This window comes from Hermetia illucens, chromosome 6 (assembly GCF_905115235.1).
Source record: "Hermetia illucens chromosome 6, iHerIll2.2.curated.20191125, whole genome shotgun sequence".
NCBI classification, from domain to species: Eukaryota; Metazoa; Arthropoda; class Insecta; order Diptera; family Stratiomyidae; genus Hermetia; species Hermetia illucens.
Window position 1 is genome coordinate 55,205,693 of NC_051854.1, and position 20,959 is coordinate 55,226,651.

Below are 20,959 nucleotides of genomic sequence, written 5' to 3' on the forward strand. Positions count from 1 at the left end.
CGAGAAGAAAGTGCCCTTTACAAGGTTTATATCCCTATTAATGCGAGATATGTTCATCGGTTTTCAGGACTGGGAACATTTTGACAGATGTTGAGAGGATATAAATATTATATGTCTGCAACTAACAGTGAAGATGAAAGAATGTAAATTGATGCATTGACTTCGGTTTCAGAACTATGCTCAAGCGTGTGAAGAGTGAAAAGGTGGACTTCTACATGATATGTTTAAACATTAATTACCCAGTTCAGTTGTAGGGAATCTGAATATAATAAAGGAAGAAATATTATTAAGTGGAGTTATGAACAACCTACAGAATTAGCATTCTTGTCATTAGCATTAGCATATTTTGGCATTCTTGCCTAATATAATGTCCCTACTCCAAGAAAAAACGTAGGAATCCCAGGGAATCTCTCCCCAGGAATTAAATTTTAAAGTGAAGCATCAGTGAAGTAAACTTACTGATGAGACGAAGTTAAGATACGATCCCAGAATAGCTTCAATAATGGACATTGACCTTAGGACCAAATATCTAATACAAGCGTTTTGCCCACAGTTATAATTTTGAAACTGTAAGCGCCATTGAACTTTCAGTACTCTTCATTGTTTCGCCTTAAAGAGGTGGGGTGAAAGGATCCTCATATGTACAAATAACGCCTTGAAGTAGCAATTTCTAGCATTCCACTTAATCTCAGTACTAGCCACATACGTATGTAAGTACATTATATGAATGTAAATAGGGCCGCACGTTGGAAAAATGTAACAATTAACTTCACCAGACTTAGATAAAAGCCGATGGGGTATTACGAATTCTATAGACGACGTGTGGATTTAATTGTAGCTATCATATATTCACTCGGTACTTTTGCATTTAGAGTATTGCCTTATCTTTTTACATTTATTTTTGAATTGGGTGCAAATTTGCAAAGCAATCAAATAAATTATGTGAAACCACATTTGAAAATAATTGGAAATATTTATATATCTGATTTGCATTCTAGAACTCCTTGGACTGAGATACGTTTCCAGAAGTAAACATCAGGTTTAGTATGTGCTTTTTTTGGCTACATGGAAGCAAATAATGAACAATACTCAATGAGATGTTAACAAATAGTAGCTATCATTACGATGATCTATTTAGTGAAAAATGCAGCTAACACTAAAAGGAAGTACGCTAAACTTACAAGGACTTTCTGTTTTCTGATTGAACTGAATTTTAAGAAGAATTAAGAGGAAATCCTTATTCTAAGCATCTATAATATATGTGTGAAAGTTTTAAGTACTACGAATAAGATCCTTTCAATTCTAGAAGTACTGTAAAACGACATTTGCGGTGTAAAGATTTCATTAAAAAACAAACAAAGTGCACAGTTTTTGATCATCTAAAGCTCAGCTGAAAAACATACAGCAAAAATTATCGACTATGGTTGCTCCAAATCTACAGAATAATTCCAAAAAGTAAACTATCCGTAAACTCTATTACATTCCACTGCCGGCGACTGATACTATTGGATTTACATAGTTAATAGTACACGATAGGGAGTAGAGATGGATAGATGATGTATGTAATATCATAAAAGTGCTATCACCTTAAAGTGTCCAACCATTACACCATCACCAAACACTGCAACATTACCTTACAACAATGCATTGAAAAACATCACCGCACTACCTAACACTAAAGTGATGGTGATATTACTTTTGTGATAGGAAATGTCCTGTAATGTTATATTACATTACAAAATATCGTGTTACACGTGTTACAAGTAACAGTGGCAGTTGTTGAGTACCGGACCGATGCCGACGCCAAATATTGTTGTTATGATTGTCTGTTCTTTTTGCTGATGTTGGGCTTCTTTTGGGCTGGCTTCAGGGTAGCTTTTGACTAGAAAATGATTTCAGATGCATGTAAATATGGGTACGCCGATTCTTGGCTTTAATTGATTCAAAATGTTATCGCTTGGTAATGTATGTTGACTGCTGATTGATGTGCATGACACTAGGAAATATTACGGTCTAGTAGACAGTCTAGTGGACAAATCGTTTTTCGCCAATGGCAGTAATTCGAAACATACATCACTTATTTTATCCTTCTATTCTCGAGCGTCCAACATACGATTCGTGATGACCTTAAGAGCACTTGACTAGATCAAACTTCATCCAAATATCAAGGATTTATAAGCAACTGACCTCTCTGATGGTATTCAGTACCAGCATACCGCTAGTAAGCAGTTGATCGCAGGCAGTCAAAGGGTAGTATAGGTCCCAGGGCGAAACGTGGATTGGTGCCCACGATGGGGCATAAAACCTGGGAAATGCCTGCTAAACCAACACCAACAGCTCTACTACCAAACCCTATCTCCACCTCCACGTGGTGATCGCTTGGATTTCGTTCTTAATGAAAAACTGCAGACGGAGAAGGATGAATGCGAGTCTCTCGCGCCTAAAAACGGGACAAATTGTGCCAACCGGTCCTCCAGGTTGGGGCCTCGGACAGGATGAAGTTGAAAACGACGAACTCGGCAACGACAACGGAATAACGATTTGCGCATTTTCTCATGGAACGTGCGTTCCCTGCACAGATCGAATACTGCTCAGCAGCTAATCGCATTTTTTCAGCGCTGGACAAGGACCGGATTTTCTGGAGAACACTCACTACTTAATCAGCCAAAAAATGAAACCTGCTGTCATCAGCTTTGAAATATATAAATGAAAGGCTGTGCACTCTGCGTTTACGAGGCAAATTTAGAAATATAACCCTTATACAGAGGAGCCTGCAGATTCGGAGAAGGATACCTTCTACGAGGCAGTTGAGCGGGCCCTCGAAGTCTACCCCAAGTGTGATATCAAAATCATACTCGATGCGAAAAGTACAGGGAGCAACTGAACCAGGTGCGGAAGTTTTACCAACAAGTCAGGAGGGTGAAACCTTATACACCTCGATGTTCATCCTGCCGAGATAAAGAGGGAAATCTGATTTCCGACAGAATCAGCAAATTGTAGCGATGGGTTGAGTATTTTGATGAACTGCTCAACAACCAAAATATCGGCGAATTGGCGATCCCACCAAATGAAGACGACGGACAGATGCTGCCACCACCAAAAATAGAAGAAACAGTCCATGCAATCGACGGGCTTCATCATCATCATCAACGGCGCAAAAACCGGTGTCCGGTCTAGGCCTGCCTTAATTAGGAAGGTTTTACGCCGAGATCCACCAATTCGATATCCTTAAAAGCTGTCTGGGGTCCCGATCTACACCATCGCGCCATCTCAGGCAGGGTCTGCCTAGTCTGCTTTTCTACCGTAGATATTGCCCTTATAGACTTTTCGGGCTGAATTATGCTCATCCATACTGATTAGGAGACCCGTCCACTGCAACCTGTTCACCTGGTTTTATCCACAACCAGACGATCGTGGTATCGTTCATAGATTTCATTGTTAAGTAGGCTACGGAATCGTTCATCGTCACGTAAGGGATCAAAAATTCTTCGGATGATTTTTCTCTCGAACGCGACCAAGAGTTCGCAGTTTTTTTTTGCTAAGAACTAAGGTCTCAAAGGAATACAAAGAACTGGCAAGATCATAGTCTTGTACAGTAACAGCATTGACCCTATGGTGAGACGTTTCGAGCGAAACAGTTTTTGGAAAGTGAAATAGGTTCTGTTGGCTGCCAACAACCGTGCGCGGATTTCATAGTCATAGCTATTATCGGTTGTGATTTTCGACTTTAATAATAATAATAATAATCGTTGGCGCAACAATCCAATTAGTTCCGGGCCTTGAAGTGTGTTAGAGCACTTCATTCAAGACCGTAACGGTACACTACAGTACACTGTAGGAGGCAATGTGGTCAGCATTGCGCTCGCTCGATATTATTACCCTGATTTGACTCAGGTACTCACACTCAGGTACATCCCATTGCCACCAGTGAGACTTCAACCGCAACCTTCCGTACGATAGCTTTGTGCTTTAACAACTCAGCCATCCGGACCCTTCGACCTTAGATAGTAGAAATTATCGACGGTCTCAAAGTTGTAGGGTCTTATTTTCATTGTTTGCGTTTGACCAGTGCGATTCGATGTTGTTCGTTCTTTACTTTTTGGTGCTGACGTTGCCACCTTCGTCTTACTTTCATTAATGTGTAGCCCAAGATCTCGCGCCGCCTGCTCGATCTGGATGAAGGTAGACTGTCAATATCGTCAGCGTAGGTGAGAAGACGATGGTGCCTCTCGCATTTACATCTGCATCGCGAATCACTTTCTTCAGGGCCAGGTTAAAGAAGACGCATGATAGGGCATCCCCTTGTCTTAGACCGTTATTGATGTTGGATGCTCGCGAGAGTGATCCTGTTGGTTTTACCTCGAATCGCACCTCCTAGTTAGTCTTATCAAGCCTAGTTAGTCTTATCAATTTCGTGAGGATACCTCTATAATGGTTGCACTGCGTGATATCCCCCTTTTTATGTATGGGACAGATAATACCCCGTGTCCAGTCGTCAGGCATTGATTCGCTGTCTCACACTTTGAGCAGCAGTTGATGAACCGCTTGGTGTAATTAATCGCCCCCATATTCGACCAATTCGGCTGTAATTGCATCGGCTCCTGGCGACTAATGGTTTTTCAAGCGGTTTCACATTTGATGATGCTTCAGGCTGTCTACTGCACTTTACGTTCTTATACAGAACCCATTTATCGCCTCTTATAATCATTCGTAGTAGAAATTCTGCGGCAGACTAAATAGCGAGATCAAAAGCACTGTGAGTTATACGATCCTCCCTTTTTTCGCTGAGAGAGGTCATGGGTATACATCCCGTCTAAACTAATTTCACGATAGCGACTCCATTGTCTTCTTATTGTCATTCTTTATGGTTTCTGACCGCCCGCACCGTGGTTGATCTTCAAAATGACACTGTTTACTATGCAATTGCGCAAACTGATTTTTACATGATCGACTCATTGCGATGCCTTTTGTATAAATTCTTGCTATATTCTGATACGCTTTCAGTTGACTATGCGCAAGTTCCCCGATTGCCACTTTCCTCTATAATAAGTACTTCGATAACCATATCCGCCATATGTCTTGTCATAAAAATAGTATCCTTGCTTCTCATTATCACTTTTCTATCAAATAAGTCTCAAGAATATTGCTTTTCTTCTTCTTCAGCCTTTCTCCCATTCAGAAGTGCGGTCGGTTCGTGTTGATCGTTTGCGCCATTTTGTTCGGTCAAAGTCAAGCGTATCAATCCCATCGATTTAGATGTTCAATCTTAGCAAGTGAACTCTCATTAGCGCGAATTAGCACATGTGACCATACGATAGAAAACGCCTCTCTTCCAATATTTCTACGATCGGTACAATCTCATATCGATCGGGGATATCCTCATTTCGGATGTGATCAAGACAACACCATAGTCTCTATTATCGCGAGACGCTGTTCATTGCCTGATATAGGCCACTCAGAACCATAGACTGCGACAAAGGCGGAAGATACTCCGATAAATTTTAGGTTTGAGACGTTCGTTCATACGTCAATCGCAAAGAACGCCAGTTGTGGAACGCACTTCATGCAAGGTACGCTAATGCGTGAAACAATTTCATAACGCAATTCTCCATTGGCTGATAGTATTGACCCGAGATATTTAATCGCTCATCACCATCATTATCAACGGCGCAACAACCGGTATCCAGTCTAGGCCTGCCTTAATAAGGAACTCCAGACATCCCGGTTTTGCGCCGAGGTCCACCAATTCGATATCCCTAAAAGCTGTCTGGCGTCCTGACCTACGCCATCGCTCCATCTCAGGCAGGGTCTGCCTCGTCTTCTTTTTCTACCATAGATATTGCTCTTATAGACTTTCCGGGCGGGATCATCCTCATCCATACGGATCAAGTGACCCGCCTACCGTAACCTATTGAGCCGGATTTTATCCACAACCGGACGGTCATGGTATCGCTCATAGATTTCGTCATTGTGTAATCGCTCACCTCCACTGAAATTTATATTTTATGTTTTTTTTCCTATCCTATCCGCGCATGGTTGTTGTTAGCCAACAGAGTCTATTTCAGTTTACAAAGACTGTTCAGCTCGAAACGTCTGACCATAGCGTGAAAGCTCTTACTGTACAAGACTATGATCTTGCCAGTCCTCATGTATTCTTCGGAAACTTGTGTTCTTAGCAAGAAAAATTGCGAACTCTTGGCCGCGTTCGAGAGAAGAATCCTCCGAAGAATGTTTGGCCCCCTACATGAGGACGGACGATTCCGTAGCCTACACAATGACGAAATCTATGAGCGATACCATGACCGTCCGGTTGTGGATAAAATCCTGCCCAATAGGTTACGGTGGGCGGTTCACTTAATCAGTATGGATGAGGATGATTCCACCCGGAAAGTCTATAAGGGCAATATCTATGGTAGAAAAAGAAGACGAGGCAGACCCTGCCTAAGATGGAGTGATGGCGTAGGCGAATTGGTAGACCTCGGCGCAAAACCGGGATGTCTGGAGTTCCTTATTAAGGCAGGCGTAGACCGGATACCGGTTGTTGCGCCGTTGATGATGATGTTTTATGAGGATCGGTCGACAAGAATTCGGCTTTATTCAAATTCAATCTGCGACCGTATTGCATGTGGTGATCATTCCATTTTTGAAGAAGTTACTCAAGATCAGCTTTGCTATGAGACGATAGTAAAACATCATTTGCAAAAAGCAGTGTATAGGGCGCTGGATATTAGATGTCCCATGCGACAGTGTCCATACCAGGAAAAAACAAGTCGGGAAATCGCTTGGACCGCTGGACGCTGCAGGTATAAAATGTTTTGTGTATTTCTTTTATAAAGAGATTTGAGTGTGCATTTGCACCATTAGTACGTAGCACGTAATATATGCATATATTATGTGAAAATATTCATTTTCAAGTGATATTGATTTTCAAAGTCTTGAATTTGCACAGAAGTGAAAACGTTGACCTATCGCAATGTCTGTAATGGTGCGATTTCTACCAAACTTGGTGAGATCATGGTCTATATTATAGCCTACTTTTCTTTCCCTAGATCCTAAGAAAACACTGTTAAGCCGGAAACACAATTACGATGCGTGCGGAATGCGAACAAGAGGAGCGGTCGGCAAAGTTCACTCCACGTCGGCAAGGTTCACTCTGAGGACACATTATAGCCATTTGCAAAATGGCGGCGGTTTTCGTTTTCGCCTGTTACTTTTGAATGTAGATAATTTGATTAATTCATTTTGAGAACTGTGGAAGGCACTATTTGTGCTAATTATTCATGCCACTTGCATTAATCTCGACGTTTCCATTCATAAAAAATAAATTTAAGTCTACAATTAGCGTATGAATCTTCCTATATTTTATGTTATGAAATTCATACAGCTAACATACCTCCGGCTTAAATTTATTTTTTATGAATGGAAGCGATGGAACTAATGCAAGTGACATTAATAATTTGCACTTGCAACGCAAATAGTGCCTTCCGCAGTTCTCAAAACGAATCCAATCAAATTAATTACATTCAAAAATAGGAGCCGAAAACGAAAAGCGCCGCCATATTTCAACAAACTTATCTATCACGCATCGCAACAGTTCAATTTTCCGATTTTTTTCCGTGCCGCAATCCGTGTAATTAACTTCATTTGACAGCTCTCTCACTTCGCACGCACGCAGTCACTCCGCTGTTTTGTTTGGGCCTTAAGACGTACCCCACATAATCAGTTTTTATCATTCTGTCGTCAGTCAGAATGACAAAATTGTGGCAAACTGATTGTCTAGAATATTTCCATGACAATAACTGAGGACTGATGAATATTTATTTACATTTTTAAAGAAAATCTGTCAGCCTTCCTGGACCGAGTGTAAGTTCAGTGTATTGCAATTGACATTGTGTTGTTAATTGAAACAAGACTTCTGAATGGTTTGATTGTTGAAATGCATAGGACAAAAATAGTGTTTTTGTCGTCTTATTTATACTAAACATGTCAGTCCATCGGTTTTTCACCAGTCCATTTTTGGTGGGTTTACTTATAGCAGGCCGATGAAATACTGATCATATAAGGTGCGTCTAAGATTTCCACTCCATAAAAAAAAATGTACTTCACTACCGGTCTGTGAATTCAGCTAACGTACGAAACTAACTCCATAGTATCTCAGGTCGTTATGGAAATCATGTATAAAGTAACTTCAGTAGATAATTTTTTAGAAAATACTAATAAAATCTATTTTCAAAGATTATTTTAGCAGGCAGAAGATATATATGATGAAAAAACATTAGAAGGTGGAAAAGTTGTTTATGGAGTTCCCTATATACCTAAAGCAACTATTTTAGCGCAAACTTAACTGAAACTTAGATTTCCGCTATAAGAACGCATAAAGATGTGTATAATCTCACAATTTAAATTCAACATAGTTTCATCTAAGTCCCTGGCACCTGCTTCTAGATTATTAACTAACATTTTTTATACAAGCTCATGATGTATAGGATCGTAAACCTCAAATGCTAATTGATAAGTTGGGAGCCGACTTTTAAAAACTTTCAAATTTGTGTCACCAATTAAATAAACTTCTAACTTAGCTGCGATAATTAGCGCCTTAGAGCACCTTTTCAGAGATGAGCGAAATACTTTGCGAAAACCAACGGGTTATTCTCAGCAAAAAAAATATTATTTATCTAAAACGATTCCACATTGCGTCAGATTGTATTATGCATACATTTGTGATAACATTAGATACATGAAATAGATCCAAGCCATTTTAGTTTAACTTTACTTCTGAAGCTTCCGACCCAACTTCAGAGCAACTCCTAAATCACTTCGTCCGTTATATGCTAATTTGCATGAATTCGTTGACCGACAGTCAATATAATGTTTCCATTTGCATATAATTGAATGTTGGTGATCGCGATCGAAATCAGTGTTTCTTTGTCAGTTGTTCATTCTTTCATTGAGTTCGCCTAACTCGGTCATGGATTCTAGCCATACGTAAAGGAGAACAATGGGTTACGAAGAAAATAGAACCATTTAGAACTGGGACCGTAAAGCATAGCAGACATGCTCGTACAAATCGATAATAGGCTTGGCAAGACTCTGTCTGGCTCTTTGTCATACCTTTGCGTTTTGTATTACCTTTCCGCATTGCTGTTTAGATTAAAACAGAATCCGTGATCGGAATAAGGCCAGTTTGCTGACTCTTATGCTGAATGTATGACCGCCTCGTGTTCGCCCAAATTTTTCACTCATAAAATGGAGGAAGCAAAGTGAAATCGAAGTGACCTTCACACTATGGGAAAGTTCTAATTGAACATATGTAAGAGAATCATCAATGTCAATTTCGGTTGTCCTAAAACTTTGTTATGGAATATTTATAATTAGTAGATACTAAGCAGATATATACACATATTTAGGTCCAGGTATGTATGTAACTCTAGTACAACTTTAACGACTTTTTTCTGTATAACAACCTGAGTAGATTTCAAAAAATTGACTTTCCTTTCGGGAAGGAACATTTTGAATTTATAAGTTATGAATGAATGGGTCAACGCACATTGAAAATTTTTCACATACCAAAAACACAGAACCTTTAATTCCTCAAGCGTACAGCTTCTAATTTCCTGACTTGTTGCTATATGAATGGGTTTTTCAAAAAGAGTTATCGGGAGGAACAAAGAGGGGGATTTCCGCCGGGTTCGGAATTTGCTCGGAAGCAGCAAATCATCGACATCATCAGCGGCTTAACAATTTGTGTCCAATCTAGGTCTACCTTGATAAAGAACTCCAAATATTCCAATTTTACGCCGATGTCCACCAATTCGATATCCCTAAAAATTGTTTGGTGTTTAGTCTACCACATCGCTCCATCTGAGACGGGCACCCCCAAATCTCCTTTTTTACTATAGGTGGGGCCCCTTCAGATTTCCCAGACTGGACCATCAGCCTGTTGAGCAAGATTTTATCCAAAACCAAAGGTATACCTCATCAATTTCATCATTATGTAGGCTACGGAACCCTCCTGTAAGTGTAAGTAGTTTTAAACGCAAACAGTAGAAAATCAATGCGCCAAAACACTAAAATTTAGATAAACAAGTCGGGAAACTGGAAGCTGGACGCTTCAAGTACGAAAGGTTTTGTGTATTTTTTAGTACGTAGCACGTAATATATGCATATATTATGTGAGAATATCCACTTTCGGATGATATTGCCATTCACAGTCTTGAATTTGCAAAGAAGCGACAACTTTGACGTATTATAAATTTATTAGTAATGGTGCGATTTCCACCAAACTTGGCGAGGTCATGCTCTATATTATACCCTATATTTTGTGGTGCTAGCATGAATTTTTGCAGTAAATTAATAAAAATTAGAGTAATATACTATTATTAACTTTATTTGTGCAGATATCAATATTGAAGGTATTTCGAAGCCCAGGCACCATATAGTGGCAGCGTCTTAATTTTTTTTCAGATTTTTCGGTTGGGTAGTTTCTGAGAATGGCCCCCTTAAAGGTATGATCACTTTCAACCCCCTGCACTCCCCAAATTTCCAACAAATGTCAAAACTAAAACCGGCTTCGAAAACTACTAACCGAGAACTTTAATTTGATTCCCCACATGACTATATTTCATGAAAAAAAAATGTGCACCCTCCTTTTGCATGTATGAGGACCCCCCCTTAAATTCTGTTTGATTCGGATGTAACTTGCTGTATGCGTGAGTTCCCAGCTTTCTACCAAATTTGGTATCAATCGCTGTAACCGTCTCCGAGAAAAATGCATGTGACGGACAGACAGACAAACAGACAGTAAACTTAAAAATCAACTTTGAAATTTTCTTAAAATTTAAACAGTTATATCTTGAACCACCATAAATGGGACATCCTTAAAAGCTGCCTGGCGTCCTCACCTACGCCATCGTTTCATCTTAGGTAGGGTCTGCCTCGTCTTCTTTTTCTATCATAGATATTGCCCTTATAGACTTTTCGGACTGGATTATCCTCATTCATACGGATTAAGTGACCTGCCCACCGCAACCTGTTGAGCCGGATATTATCCACAACCAAACGGTCGTGGTATCGCTCATAGATTTCGTCGTTATGTAGGCTACGGAATCGTCCATCCTCATATAGGGGGCCAAAAATTCTTCGGAGGATTCTTCTCTCGAACGCGGCCAAGAGTTCGCAATTTTTCTTGCTAAGAACCCAAGTTTCCTAGGAATACATGAGGACTGGCGAGATCATATTCTTGTACAGTAAGAGCTTTGACCCTACGGTGAGACGTCTCGAGCGAAACAGTTTTTGTAAGCTGAAATATGTTCTGTTGGCAGCCAACAACCGTGCGCGGATTTCATCGTCATAGTTGTTATCGGTTTAATTCTTGGCCCTAGATAGGAGAAAGTTTCAACAGTCTCAAGGTTGTAGTCTCCTATCTGCTTTTTGGCGCTAACGTTGCCACCATGTACTTCGTCTGCAGCCCGAAATCTCCTACCGATTGACGCATGCTCGATCTTGATGAAGGTAGAATCTATATCTCGGGTTGTTCTTCCCAATCTTGTCAGCGTAGGCTAGCAATTGGGGAGACTTGAAAAGGATGGTGCCTCTCGCATTTACGTCTGCATTGCGAATCACTTTCTCAAGGGCCAGGTTGAAGACGACGCATGATTGGACATCCTCTTGCCTTAGACCGTTCTAAATGTTGAATGGTCTCGAGAGTGATTCTGTTGCTTTTATCTGGCCTCGCACATTGGTCAGGGTCGGCCTAGTCAGTCTTATCAATTTCGTCGGGATATCGAATTCTCTCATGGCTAGGTACAATTTTACCCTGGCTATGCTGTCATGTGTCCGGATAGCTCAGTGGTTAGAGCACTAGGCTGTCATGCGGAAGGTCGCGGTTCAAATCTCACTGGTGGCAGTGGAATTTGCATCGTGATTTGACGTCGGATATCAGTCGACTCAGCTGTGAATGAGTACCTGAGTCAAATCAGGGTAATAATCTCGGGCGAGCGCAATGCTGACCACATTGCCTCCTAGTGTACCGTTACGGTCTTGAATGAAGTGCTCTAACACACTTCAAGGCCCTGATCCAATATGGATTGTTGCGCCAACGATTATTACTATTATTATGCTGTCATTGGCGGCTTTAAAGTCGATGAAAAGATGGTGCAACTGAAGTCCATATTCCAACAGTTTTTCCATCGCTTGCCGCAGAGAGAATATCTGATCTGTTGCTGATTTGCCTCTTTGGTATGGGCCAATGATATTCTGGACATATGGCGCTATCCGGCCTAGCAACATAGAAGAGAATATCTTATAAATGGTACTCAGTAACGTGATACCTCTATAATTGCTGCACTGCGTGATATCTCCCTTTTTATGTATGGGACAGATAACTCATTGCCAGTTGTCAGGCGTTGACTCACTGTCCCACACCTTGAGCATAAGTTGATGAACCACTTGGTGTAGTTGGTCGTCTCCATATCGCATTAAGCCGATTAACTGCACGGACTGTTTTTTCTATGCTTGGTGATGGCAGCATTTGTCCGTCGTCTTCAGTTGGCGGGACCTCCAATTCGCCGATATTTTGGTTGTTGAGCAGTTCATCAAAATACTCAACCCACTGCTCCAATATTCCCATTCCCTCTTTGTCTCGGCAGGATGAGCATCGAGGTGTATAAGGCTGCTGACTTGTTGGTAAAATTTCCGCGCCTGGTGCGGTTGCTCCCTGTACTTTTCGAGTTCACAGACCTGTTGGTTCTCACAGACTTCCTTTTGCCGACTGTGAAGTCGCTTCTCTTTTCGACGGAGTTCTTGGTAGGACCCTGCGCGTGCCCGCATTCTTTGAGAATGCAGCATTACTCGGTATGCAGTATTCTTCCATTCCGTTGCTAGCTTACATTCATCGTCAAACCAGCCGTTCCGACTTTTTTTGCGGCTGGGGCCAAGTATATTTGTGGTCGTATCAATGATAACGCTCTTCAGGTGGTTGTGAAGATCATTTATTGATGCTTCATCTCCAGAACATCTGTTAGCTCCGGTTATTGTGGCATCCATTTCGCCCTTATAGAGGTTACCGAGGGCTATGTTGTGAATGGCTTCAGTATTCTCTCTCACCTGATTGTCAGAGGGGATTGTAGATGGTGTTGTAGTTGGAGCCCGGAGCACTATGTCAACGAGATAGTGATCCGAGTCTATATTGGCCCCCCTATATGTTCTGATATTCAAGGCCGAGGGGCGCCGGCGGTAGATTTGGAAGTAGGAAATATACTAAAATTCCTAATTGTTATAGGCTTGCTTGAGATACTGTAAGTACACTATAACCAGAAAAAACCCAATAGTTCTTTACGGATGCAGTGAGACTTTCCTTAACAGAATAATAATAATTAATAGCCGCTTTCCAAGTAGGGAATACTTTGAGTGAATTTCAAATCCCAAGGTTGCAGAGGAGTTACAACCTCAGCCAGACATCAACTTCCAGTTCTAGTATATGCACAATTTGAAAAAATAGTAAGGAGTTGAGAAGGGCTAAATATTGCGAACATGTAAGAAACCCTTTAAATTCCCGTTGATTAAGAAAGCCTGCAATATTCACTTCAGATGGTCGAGTTTCGGCACTTCTTGCACTAATCTCATCGAAAGTAACCTTTTTGCAGAATCCTCTGCGGTATGTAATTTAGAATAACAAATCAATGCTTCTTATATTATGAAAACGGGAAAACTTTTAAACTGTCTCTGGTCGAACTACTGAAAAGTAATGGCAGATATAATATACATTCCTTAAAATATAATCTTTTCCAGAGCAGCTTATTTGAAATACCATTGTCGATATACATAGAGACTCCCGTTTTGAACATCCCACTGCTGTTTTTCAACTGGCTTTATGAGGCTTGGAAAGAAAAGAATATTACTCTGAAGACGTGTGGGTAGATTAACTCATAGATGAGGCTATTCTTGGCTGCATCTCAATCATTCCTGCTATGTTAAAAGGTCCAAAAAAAATATTATTTCAAATTACTAATATGCAAATTCAGTACAGTTAGTTCTTTATCTATCGAAGATCCAGTATCTTCTCACAACATTTGAGATTCCGAAGCAAAGAGAGACAACGGACAGCGGTAACTTACTAACCCACATTTCAAACATCCTCATCGATTTATTTTCGTTTGAGATCTACCTTTGTTTGCATAATATCCATGTCACTCACTCCTCAGGCTGAAAAAAGTGGTTCATAAATTATGGAGGAAGCCGTTGGGAAACATATGCGATAAGTGCCGAACATTTGACTTCAAATCGAACAGAGCTGACTAGCTACAGGTCTTGAATTCGAAATCATCAGACTCACTACAGTCAATAACCCACCTCCACGCTAGCTCAGGAATAAGCCGCATACTAGTCGTAGGCAGACAGAGTTATTCAAACTCGAAAATTCAAATTATCTTTAGAACCTTAACGGAACTCGCACATAATATTACTCTCGATTGGGTTTTTTTGGAGCGGCGCAATCAAGTAGATTGTTGACAATGTGGAAAAGAAAAAGTTATTCTGAATATGCAGATATTAGACGAAATCGGTTAATTGGTCAGTGTTACACCTTCGTGGACGTGTAACAAAAGACTGTGAGATCTGTATCACTCGGAAACATTTGGCTTTATCTGTTGTGTAGATTGAATATCTATAAAATAACTTTTCCCAAATTAAAAGCATTCTAGTTCTTCACTTACATTATACCAGGGACTAACTCCTGCAAAATCACGAAGTACCCCAAAACGAAGTAGTAATTGAATACCTCCAAGCCAAAGTGGTATGCAACCCATGCTGGGTGGATCGTATCGTGAACGGAGCTTCTAGGGTTTATCGAGGTTACTGGGCACGAGGACCATCAATTACCCCCGTCCCAATGGTGAACCATTAGATCGTATAGACAGTTTAAAAAGACAAACACAATTAAAGCACCAACATGGAGAGAAATTCATGTGAGGGCAGAAACAAGTCAACCTCGGAACTTTACGAATACCCGTTAACCCCTTTGGAGCCCAAAGACAAAAGAGGGCTACAAAACAAGCAAGGGAAAAATGAAAAGTTACTCAAACTCGCAGGCAACCTCATCCCTCACCGAACAACAGAACTGGCAAAAAAACTACAAACTAAGTGAACAGAGTTACCATAGAACAAGTCGGGAAACCGGAAGCTTGACGCTTCAGGTATAAAAGGTTTTATGTTTCCCTATGTGAGGAGCATAACGTAGTTCTCCATTGGCTTATAGCATTGACCCGAGATATTGAGTATGCATTTAACCCATTAGCATGTAGCACGTAAAATATGCATATATTATGTGAAAATAGCCACTCTCAAGTGATATTGACATTCATAGTCTTGAATTTGCAGAGAAGCGACAGTTTTGACCTAGTATAACTTTATTAGTAATGGTGCGATTTTCACCAAATTTAGCTCATGCTCCATGCTGTAACCTATATTGCTGCAAAATTTTGTGGCTCGAGGATGAACTTAAGGGGGGTTCTCCTGTCAATTACTAAAAATTATAGTAATGTACTATTATTCACTTTATTTGAACAGGTATCGGTGTGGAGAGTATTTCGGAGCCTAGGCACCATATAGTGGCAGCCACCTGATTTTTTTCAGATTTCTCGGTAGGGCAGTTTCTGAGAATGGGTTCATTAAAAAAATGATCACTTTCAACCCCCTACACTCCCCACTTTTCCAGCAAATGTCAAAAGTTAGATCGGCTTCGAAAAGTACTAACCGAGACCTTTCATTTGATACCCCACATGACTATATTTGCTGAAAAAAAAATTTACACCCCCCTTTTGCATGTATGGGGACCCCCCTTAAATTCGACGTAAAAGGATGTAACTCACTATATGCGTGAGCGTTCACAGGTCCCACCTTTCTACCAAATTTGGTGTCAATCGCTACAACCGTCTCCGAGAAAAATGCGTGTGACGGACAGACAGACAGACAGGCAGACAGACAGTAAACCGATTTTAATAATTTTTTGTGTAAAAACAAAACCTTATTAAAAAGGGCTAGGGAGAATCAGATTCTTCTTAAATGGAATTTTAATATTTCACTCGAATTTCAAATATTCTCGTTAATTATGACGTTAGCATGGCTTAGGATGCTGTTAATTCGCACGAAATTGATAAGTTTGATCTTCTATAACTTTGACACTAATAGTTGGATTTTCATGGAGCTTGGCATGTGTATGCACAAGACTGTCCTCTATGTTGGTGCAAAATTTAGTACACCTAGGATCAACTTAAGGGGAGTTTTTAGTCAATTTCTAAAAGTTGATAATATACTATTAGTAAATTTATTTGAGCAGATATCGGAATGGGACATATTTTGAGGCCTAGATTTCATCTAAGTGCACCACCCCGATTTTTTTCGCATTTTTAGGTTGGCCGAAAATGAGTCCTGTCTCACTTAAAGTGCGTACATTTTGATTTCTTACTCACGCACTTTGCAATTTATGTCAAAACTAATGTCAGTTTCGGAAAGTGCAAATCGAGACCTTTCATTTGATACCCTACTCGACTATATCCGGTGAAAAAAAATGTTTGAATCCCCCTTTCGTATGTATGGGGAGCCCCCTTTAAACTCTACCTAAATTTATACCATTCGCTGTATACGTGGGATTTCATAGTTCCCATCTGTCTACCGGATCGGTTTAGCCGTTTTGGAGAAAAGTGCATGTGACAAACAGACAGAACATTGTGTGGTGGTCACCCTTATACCCCTTATATGAAAGTCCCTGGCGACGATTGGTCTTCCCACCTACCTCGCTGCTATTATAGATAGCTATTTGCGTGAGCCAACACTCTGGTATAATACCGATGATGGACCCAAGGAGTACGTTGTCTCTACGGGTGTACCACAGGGCTCTGTACTGGACCCACTAAATGTGGAACATCATGTATAATGATGTACTTAACGTTCCGGTTCCGGAGGAGGCCACGGTGGTGGGCTACGCCAATGATATAGCACTGGTTGTGGTCGCAAAGCATCTCGAGGATGCTGAGTTGTACTCAAGCGACACATCAGTGTTGTTAAGGCTTGGTTAGAGAGTGCTGGACTGGCACTCGCTGAGGTAAAGACGGAAGCGGTCCTCATCACTAAGCGCCGCAAAAGAAATTACGCCTGTATTAGAATCGGAAATCGTATCATCACTTATAAGCCGGCCATTAAATACTTGGGGGTGATGATAGACGGAAAACCCTATTTTAAGCAGCACATGGAGCATACTTGCAAAAAAGCATCCACCACGAGTATGGCTCTTGCAAGAATGATGCCGAACGTAGGAGGACCGCAACATACTTGCAGGCTGCTCATAGCCAGGGTGGTGAGTTCTATCATACTGTATGCAGTCCCAGTTTGGGGAAATTCGCTGCAGGTTTTAGGCAATGCGTACAAACTGAGTAGGGTTTACAGAAAAACAGCTTTAAGGATGTGTTCTGCCTTCAGGACCGTCTCAGACGATGCAGCGTTCGTCATCTCGGGAATGATATCTATTGACATCCTGGCAACCGAAATGATGCCGATAATATCTGTTTGCTTTCTCACCGGATCATGGACCTTGGCCAAATGGCTGTGGATTTGGAAAAAGAGGCAAGTAGAATTGGAATGAAGATAAACACCAACAAAACCAAGGTTCTCAGTCTGACGGGTGATCGCACACTCCCTACCTGCATGAATGGGCAGAGCATCGAAAACATCGATCAGTTTGTATATTTGAGAGCGTGGTTTTTGTCGACGGCGACACCGAACTAGATGTTGCCCGACGCACCAACAGCGCTGGATTGGCTTTCGCCGCCCTGTCTAAAATCCTGAAATGCTGTTATCTCAACAATAAGATCAAGTTGAGATTGTCCTGTGCTAGTGTTCTTTCCGTGCTGCTATATGGGAGTAGCACATGGAAAGCGAACCCCACTTTTACCCAAAAGTTCCAAGCTTTCATCAATACCTGTGTGCGTCGTATTATCGGAGTACAATGGCCTGTCACTATCTCAAATGAACAACTTGATCGGCGCAGAAACTTGGCACTCGTATGCGATGTGATAGGAAGACGGAAGAGGCAGTGGATAGATCACACATTAAGGAGCACTTGGCGCGGAACAGTAGAGGAAGAGTGCGGGCGTCTCGGAAGTCGTGGGGGGAGCTGGAGTGCATTTCGGGTAACCGCGACCTATGGCGCGAAGGTGCGATTGACATGCTATACCCCGTCAAGGGGTGAAAGGCAACCATATATACTAAGGTTTTCTCCACCGATGGCTCAAAATAAGAACAAGGTTCTGGACCAGACGAGAAGTAGGCATTCGGTGGAACTACTCTAGGTACCTGGTCATTGTGATGTAGAGGGAAATGAAATCTTGGATGCCTTAGCAAAAGAAAGTTAATTTCCCCCATGCCAGCATCGAAACCAGCAATCGGAGTGTCAGCAGCACTAGCTAATGCTACTATCAAAACAAGCTTCCCAGAATGGCCGGTGACAGAAACTGAATATTGGTAGACACACTAAACTTTCCCTGTCAGAACCAAAGACACACACTGTAAAGTTTACCCTGTCGAAAAGTAAGAAGAATATTTTTGTATTGTGGGCAATCTGACTGGCCATAATTCACTAGCTAAGAATAGGAATTCTACAAGATGATATGTGGAATTCTACAAGATGATATGTGTCCATCTTTTAATGAGGACTCTGTAAACGTAGATTACCCTGATTCTGAATACGTTCTTCGACAAGGATCCACTTCAGTTTTGAGGTTGCCGCAAAAGCGGCTCCTTTATGATCATTTAGCCGATCTTATGCTCTTCTTTAGAGCTTTCTGAGCCGCTTTGCACCGATTCCAGGCTAAATCAGACTTCAGAGCACGATCGGGAAGCATCCTTGTCGTTCTTCTCTGTTTTGCCAAATCGAGTTCCACCACGGTGTTCTACCCTTCTTTCACATCTTGAGAGGGCAGCTCTCTTCGAAAGCTTCTCTCGAGCTAGTTGTAATCATCTCGGTTGTTACGCCAATTGCAGCAACGGATTTGTTGGATGGATCGTAACTCTGGCTCCCAGTTCTATTTTATACGCCGCCAAATTTGTCTTCCGTGAATCCCGAAATAGAGTGATTGGTAGTGGATTCATTCCCATTTTGAAATCAATGCGCTGGTAATCCGAGAGTGTGATATCGTTTGATACTCTCCATTCTCCGACAAGAGCCGCAATGTCGCTGACCTTTCGTCTGACCAGGTTGAAGAAAGTGAGATCACTTCCGCCCAAGGAATTTTTGTGAATGGATAGAACAAACCACAGAAGCAACCAGGCTATACAAAGTTATAGCCAAAAACAAGGCAACATTTTCTGTCTGTCTGAAAAGGAAGATTGGACATTTACCGACAATGGGGAGGACGGAGAGCATCTACATTTCAGAACTCATTTCCCGGGGTCCGGCCCCACAGTGGAAAGCGACAAAAACGAACAAAAAAAAAGGAGAACTAAAAACTAGCGAACCAGGTATGCTCGGAAGCTAGGGTAAGATAGGCAGTGAAGCCTTAAACCAGTGAAATCACCCGGAGTAGATGGCATCTTCCCAGCACTATTTGAAAGATGCCTGAAATTATCTTAGGGTCTTTGCATAAGGGTGGTAAGGGACCGCATTGCCTTGGGATATATACCAAGTTCATGGAGGCGGGCATAAGTGGTCTTTATTCCGAAAGCGGATAAAAAGGATCCTTTTCACCCTAAATCATTCAAAACGGTGGGGAAAATCATAGACAACTATGTTAGAACTATCGTTCTAATGCGCAATCCGGGGAGGATGGTTACCAAAACTGACCGTATCAGCTGGCGGATGGTTTACTGGCTGCCATAAAAACACTCTGGCTTTCTGGATGCGGGAAAAGTTCGAGAGTAGGCAAATAGAAGTACCGACAGATACAAATTTTATTGCCATGAATACTACTTAAGATTGGCCATAGGGTGGGGTACTGCCGATGTGGAGTATGATAGTGGTTGAACTCCAGAACAGCGCAACACGCTGTACAACTCCAAAGTTACGCTGACGTAACATTGGAGTTGGAGTTGGACCAACCCAAAAAAAGATGAGAAGGTTGACCATCCAGTTCTATCAGGACTTATGTCACTGCACTTATGTGCAGTTTCACCCAAGGATTCAGCTTTGCCTCTTTGCTAGACAGATCGGTTAGTATTTCGGTCCTTCAACCTTCCTTGGCAATTTTCAACAATTTACAGAACAGTGAATATATAATAATAATAATAATCGTTGGCACAACAATCCATATTGGATCAGGGCCTTGAAGTGTGTTAGAGCACTTCATTCAAGACCGTAACGGTACACTACAGAACACTGTAGGAGGCAATGTGGTCAGCATTACGCTCGCCCGAGATTATTACCCTGATTTGACTCAGGTACTCATTCACAGCTGAGTCGACTGGTATCCGACGTCAAATCACGTTACAAATCCCACTGTCGCCAGCGAGATTTGAACCGCGACCTTCCGTACGACAGCCTTGTGCTCTAACCACTCAGCTATCCGGACACGCAGTGAATATAGATCAATCTAAATGTATAGTTATATACGCGCAAGTGTGAACTGGGCAGTAAACACAGTTCCAGACGCCTGAACTGTTGAACTGTTTCTACTTAAAAATTAACATGAAATATTATAATTAAATAAAATATTTGCTTGGTACCTCACCAAATAAAAGTATATTTCCTAAGCAGAGGGGCAGGAAAGTAATCTTTTGCAAATGCACTTACCTAACTTCAATGAATTCAACAGAAAGAGTCAATTCGGCAACTCAATACAAAGGAAGCTCAGAAAAATTAAATCTTTTAGAAGCCTGTGGTTATGCAACTGATAATGGTGGTAACCTATACTGATTTAGCACAAAATAAGTGCCATCTACTGGTTAAGCAAGAGGAGCCTCACGTTGTGGAACG